Source organism: Neomonachus schauinslandi, chromosome 7 (genome assembly GCF_002201575.2).
Source record: "Neomonachus schauinslandi chromosome 7, ASM220157v2, whole genome shotgun sequence".
Classification (NCBI taxonomy): domain Eukaryota; kingdom Metazoa; phylum Chordata; class Mammalia; order Carnivora; family Phocidae; genus Neomonachus; species Neomonachus schauinslandi.
Window position 1 is genome coordinate 2,152,125 of NC_058409.1, and position 6,891 is coordinate 2,159,015.

At 38.1% G+C, this 6,891-nt stretch overlaps 1 pseudogene; it reads right to left on the bottom strand.

Moving 5' to 3' along the window:
• Positions 1 to 5,285: 5,285 nt before the first annotated feature.
• LOC123325312 lies at positions 5,286 to 6,204 on the bottom strand (annotated as a pseudogene).
• Positions 6,205 to 6,891: the final 687 nt, after the last annotated feature.

Consider the following 6,891-nt stretch of genomic DNA (forward strand, 5'->3'; position numbering starts at 1 on the left):
AGTACAGAGTGGATTAACATGTGGCTGTTGTATTTACATTATTAAAAGCTATGTATATATGTATCAGCTTGGACTTGTTTTTCAGTTTCTCCAGTATATTATCAAAAGAAGTTGAAGCTCAAGAAGTGGTTTAAATAAAGTTTCTGCTAGCTTTCCTTATCATGAGGGAAAAAGAGGTAGGACGTGTGGAGAAGTGAATCCGAGGTAATATTTGGGTAGATAGACGGTGGGGGAGGGGGCCTCCATCATCCGCTTCTGGCAAGTGATAGAGCACCCGAGCACAAAATTGGAACTTTGAGTAGTCTGCTTCGCCGAGGGACGTTGCTGCAGTGGTTAAGCGGGGGGGGTGGAACCCTTGTGGGACAGTGTGGTCTCAAGACCCTCGGAGTCACAGAAAGCCTGGGGGTGCCTGAGTGTGGCTGAGCTCCCAGGTAGCAGAGCGGGGAAGCCGGCTGCAGAGACAGAGCCGAGGAGTCAGCTCTCAGCTCAGGGTTGCCATAAACTGTGATCTGGGGCACAGTCGGGCCACTGCTCCTCCAGGAGGGACCCAACAAGTGGCAGATCCGGGGAGACTCCCCTTCTTCCCCTGGGAGGAGCGGTGCAGGAGCCACCTCAGGAATCTGCTGGGGTCGCAGACTCCACACGGGATCATGTGCCAGAGATAGATATGCTCCATCACAGGCCGAGTGATCACGGGGTGCAGCCAGAGACTGGGGAGATGGGAGTGATTGACTGCTTTTTTCTGGGGGCTCACTGAGGAGTGGGGCCCTGAGTTCTCGGCTCCTCGGGGCGGAGATTGGGAGGCCGCCATTTTCACTCTCTGTCTCCAAAGCTGTACAGAAAGCTTGCAGGGAACAATAGCTCCTGAGAGCAAACCCGAGCAGATTACTTAGCGCTGCCCCCAGCAAGGGCAGGGTGATTACTCCTCGGGAAAAGACATTTGAGAACCTCGGCAACAGGACCCTTCACCAAAAGATCAGCAAGAACAGCCAGCCGAGGGGCACCTGGGTGGCTCAGTCGTTAGGCGTCTGCCTTCGGCTCAGGTCATGATCCCAGGGTCCCACATCAAGTTCCCTGCACCTCCGGAAGCCTGCTTCTCCCTCTCCCACTCCTCCTGCTTGTGTTCCCTCTCTCACTGTGTCTCTCTCTGTCAAATAAATAAATAAAATCTTAAAAAAAAAATCAGCCAGCCATGACCAAGTTTACCAATCAATGAGAATGGCAGATCTCCAGCACTAGGGGAATACAGCACATGGATTTCATGGCTTTTTTTCCCCATGATTCTTTGGTCTTTCAAAGTGAATATTTTTAATTTTATTTTTTCTTTTGCTTTTTTTTTTTTAAGTTTTTCTTTTCCCCTTTTTCAACCAACAACTTATCATTCCCTTTTTTCAAAAAAAAATATTTTTCATTTAAGAGTCATATTCTATCCCTTCATAGTATTTTAACGTTATTTTTGGTATATATATATATATATATACCAAATATATATACGTTATTTTTATATATATATATACCAAATATATATACGTTATTTTTGGTATATATATATATATATATATATATATGTTGTTCTCTCTAAAGTTTTGGAATACAGTTTCTTCTAACAGACCAAAATATACCCTAAATCTCTAGTGTATGGCTTTGTTCTAGTCTCCTGCCTGATCACATTCTCGCCCTCTTTTTTATTTTTTCTTCCTCTTCTTTTTTTTTCAAACAACTTCTTATCAATTCTTTTATAATTTTCATCTTTCCAGTCATATTCCATTGCTTCATCATATTTAACCTTATTTTTGTACATATGTAAGTTTTTCTTTCTTTCTTTTTTTTTAATTTTTATTTATTTATTTGAGACAGAGAGAATGAGAGAGAGAGAGAGAGCACATGAGAGGGGGGAGGGTCAGAGGGAGAAGCAGGCTCTCCGCCGAGCAGGGAGCCCGATGCGGGACTCGATCCCGGGACTCCAGGATCATAACCTGAGCCGAAGGCAGTCGCTTAACCAACTGAGCCACCCAGGCGCCCAGTTTTTCTTTCTTTAAACTTTTGGGAGGCAGTTTCTTCTAACAGACCAAAATACACCCAAAATCTAGTGTGTGGCACTGATCTATGAACAAGCCTGATCATATTTGATCATATCCTGTTTTTTTTTTAATCTTTTTCTTTTCTTTTCTTTTTTTCTTTCCATTTCTTTTCCCCCAGTTTCAGGTCTTTTCTGATTTGTTTAGTGTATATGTTTCTGGGGTCATTGTTACCCTCTTAGCATTTTGTTCTCTCATTCATCTATTGTGCTCTGCACAAAATGACAAGATGAAAAAAATCACCTATTCAATACAGACATTAGTACGATGTTGGACCTAGAGTTCAGAATCATGATTTTAAAGATACTAGCTGGGCTTGAAAAAAAGCATGGGATATTAGAGAAACCCTTTCTGGAGAAATAAACGAACTAAAATCTAACCAAGTCGAAATCAAAAAGGGTATTAATGAGGTACAATCAAAAATGGAGCTCTAACTGCTAGGATAAATGAGGCAGAAGAAAAAATTAGTGATATAGAAGACCAAATGTTGGAAAATAAAGAAGCTGAGAAAAAGAGAGATAACCAACTACTGGATCATGAGGGCAGAATTCGAGAGATAAGTGATACCATAAGACGAAACAATACTAGAATAATTGGGATCCCAGAAGAAGAACAAAGAGGGAGAGGGGCAGAAGGTATATTGGAGCAAATTATAGCAGAGAACTTCCCTAATTTGGGGAAGGAAACAGGCATCAAAATCCAGGAGACACAGAGAACCCCCTTCAAAATCAATAAAAATAGGTCAACACCCCAACATCTAATAGTAAAACTTATGAGTCTCAGAGACAAAGATAGAAAATCCTGAAGGCAGCTCGGAACAAGAGGTCTGTAACCTACAATGGTAGAAATATTAGATTGGCAAGAGACCTATCCACAGAGACCTGGCAGGCCAGAAAGGACTGGCAGGATATATTCAGAGCACTAAACGAGAAAAATATGCAGCCACGAATACTATATCCAGCTAGGCTGTCATTGAAAATAGAAGGAGAGATAAAAAGCTTCCAGGACAAACAAAAACTAAAGGAATTAGCAAACACAAAACCAGCCCTACAGGAAATCTTGAAAGGGGTCCTCTAAGAAAAGAGAGACCCTAAAAGCAACATAGACCAGAAAGGAACACAGACAATATACAGTAACAGTCACCTTACAGGCAATACAATGGCACTAAATTCCTATCTTTCAGTAGTTACCCTGAATGTAAATGGGCTAAATGCCCCAATCAAAAGACATAGGCTATCAGATTGGATTAAAAAACAAGACCCATCGATATGCTGTCTGCAAGAGACTCATTTTAGACCCAAAGACACCCCCAGATCAAAAGTGAGGGGGTGGAAAGCCATTTCCAATGCTAATGGACACCAAAAGAAAGCTGGTATGGCAATCCTTATATCAGACAAATTAGATTTTAAACCAAAGATTGTAAGAGATGAGGAAGGACACTATATCCTACTTAACGGGTCTATCCAACAAGAAGATCTAACAATTGTAAATATCTATGCCTCTAAAACGGAAGCAACTACTTATATAATATAAAAAAATATTTTTCTTCTTTGCACTAATTTTTAGGATAAAATGCTAAAAATGTTACAAAATGTAACCCTATATGTGTACCTAAAACAAGACACAATTTTAATACACACATTAAATATTTTGTGTTTGCTTCTAGAAAGGATGAGTACTTTCATTGTACCACAACTAATGTATATATGTAAGTGTATGTATATATATTTCTCACTTCAGTAACAAAGGTTTCAAAACAAACTATTCAATGAACAATGGATATTTCAAGTGGAGTTCTGAAAAGTTTTGTTTTTTTCTTCGAAACTTCCAGGTGAGGGCAGATTGATGCATGTCGTTGTACTGGTTTGGGATTTAATGTAGTTCTGATATTTTGTTTCCCAAATTCCCTCTCAGTTAAGTTTGAAAGGGGGCAAAAACAGAAGTTGCTTGTGCCTGCTGGATTGTTTTTGGCCCCTCTACATCACTTTCTCTGTACAGAGGTGTAGCCCTCTCACTCAGACATTCACAATACAAAAAAGATCCAGGAGAACTAGGACAGGGATGCAATTGATGTATGGAGGTTCTTACATGCAATATTTGTTTACATCATTGTGCAAGAAAACAGGGATGGTGGATTTCAAAGGGAAGTGTTTTCATGATTTAGAACTCATATTAATAGAAACTGAATGCTAGTTCTTCAATAACTCTTAATAAATGTTATTCTTACTAAATAATATTTAATGCATTGAGTATATCAAATAAGTTACATAATGTATTAGTATATTAAAATACATAATAATATATGATTTATTAAATACTAAAATACATTGGTTTATGTTTCTGTTTTATTGAGGTATAATTGATATAATTCTACTGTTCTTAGGTGTACTGCATAAAAATTTGATATATCTATATATTATAAAATAATTATCAAAATAAGTTTAGTTATCATCTGTCACCACACAGAGCTACAATTCATTTTGTTATGATGAGAACTACTAAAACCTACACTCTCAGCCACTTTCTTTTTTTTTTTTTAAAGATTTTATTTATTCATTTGAGAGAGAATGAGATAGAGAGAGCATGAGAGGGGGGAGGGTCAGAGGGAGAAGCAGACCCCCTGCTGAGCAGGGAGCCTGATGCGGGACTCGATCCTAGGACTCCAGGATCATGACTCTCAGCCACTTTCTTATATACAACAGACCATTGTTAACTACAGTCACCATGCTCTACATTAATTACACCACAGGACTTACTTATTTTTAACTTATGTATCATATAACTGGAATTTTTACCTCTTGAACACCTGCACCCATTTTGCCTATAATTTTTATGAATTTTTGATAGCTGCTTGTAACCTTGGAATTATAATTTTACTGTTTCATGAAATAGAAAAGTTATATGGATAGATCCCATATAACGTGATTGTATTATAAAAGTCAATTTTTATAAGTTCTTAGAATTTTTCATGGGAGGGAACAGTGCATTTCTGGATGTATGTATTTATAAAACAAATACCTGTAAAACTTTTTTTTATTTTCATTGGAGGTTTGGAAAAATCCACTTTCCACTCTTGAGGGATAGAAACTTTGATTTTCTTTCTAAAGATATGACTAATGGATAATCTCTAAGCATTGAATATTGATATAGAAAACACATGCTTCAAGCATTTTTAGTACTATCTTTAATGGAGAAAGTTACTTTGAGCATATTTTTCATTGCCTTCAGAACATCTTTATTCCTAAAACTGTAGATGATAGGGTTCAGTGTGGGTGTGAGGATGGTATAGAATATTGCCAAATATTTGTCCTGGCCCAGAGTGTGGTATGATTTGGGTCTCATGTATGTGAAAATAAATGGCCCATAGTACATTGTGACCACAATCATGTGGAAAGAACAGGTAGAAAATGACTTTTTCCGTGCTTCTGATGATTTCATTTGAAGAACAGTAAGGAGAATTTGGACATAAGAAGCAAGGATTAGGGAGGAAGGGAGAAAAATTAAGAAAAATTAAGCCACTTACATAAACTCCTCATTCATAGAGTGTTGTGTCCACACAGGACAACTTCAACATGGCAGGGACTTCACAGAAAAAGTGATCAATGGCTCTTGGGCCACAGAAGGGCAACTGGAGTGCATAAGCTGTGTGGACTATGAAGTTGACGGTCCCAACAATCCAGGACCCTCTAGCCATGAGAATACGGACATAGTCATTCATAAGAATGGGATAGCGCGGTGGGTGACAGATGGCTACATAGTGATCGTAAGACATTGCCGCCAGGACAAGGCACTCACCACCCAGGAGGGTGAGGGATAGAAATATCTGGAAGCCACAACCTGCGAATGAAATAGTTCTGCTGCCTGACAGAAAGTCAGTGACCATTTTGGGAACAATGTTGGAAATATGCAAGATGTCCATGAAAGACAGATGGCTGAGCAGGAAATACATTGGAGTATGGAGTCTTGAGTCCCTGAGGATAAGGAGGATCATGATTGTGTTTTCTGTTATAGTCATAATAAAAATGATGAATATAAAGGAGATGAAAGCTAGACTTGATTGAGAAGAAGAAAAGCGTCCTAAAAGAATGAAATCACTGGTGAAACTGTGATTCTCATGCCCCATCATGAACTCCACTCTTTTCCTAAAATAGAAAAAAATAGAGCTAAAATGCAGTGGCATAAATCTCAAACTCATTTACATTTAGAAGCATAATAAAATGAGAATGATGCATATTTTGCAGTTCAAGTCAACAGACTCTCAACCAGCTTTGGAAGTGGGCTTGGTTTACAACATGGCCATTTATTTGTTTGAATCAACTGATGATATTGGTCTATTGAGAAAGCTGTTAGCTCCATGTAGTCTTAATTCCGTATTCTTAAATGCAGTTCAATCTTTTGTCAAAGGTCACTTTTTAAATGAGACCTACCCTGAACAGTGTACTTAAAAATCTCAGTAACCCCTGACTTGCCTATTTCTCCTTACTGTGCTGTCCTTTGATGTATTTTGCAAATCACTTTTCATCTTTTACATATTCAATAAACTTATGAACTAAATTTATTTTTTATGGTCATTCTAACTCATCAGAACTTTAACTTCCCAATGTGAAATCGTTGTTTTGCCCTCTGTATAAACTGAATGGCTACACAATGCCTGCTATATAGTAGTTGCTCAATATTATCCCTTAAATACCTGAATAAATGAATAGCATATGGAACTCAATTTTCTGTCTCATTTTTTATTTGGATAAAGCTTAAAGAAAATGAAATGTATTATTTATACATCTTTCTAAAATCATCAGTAATGATATACTAT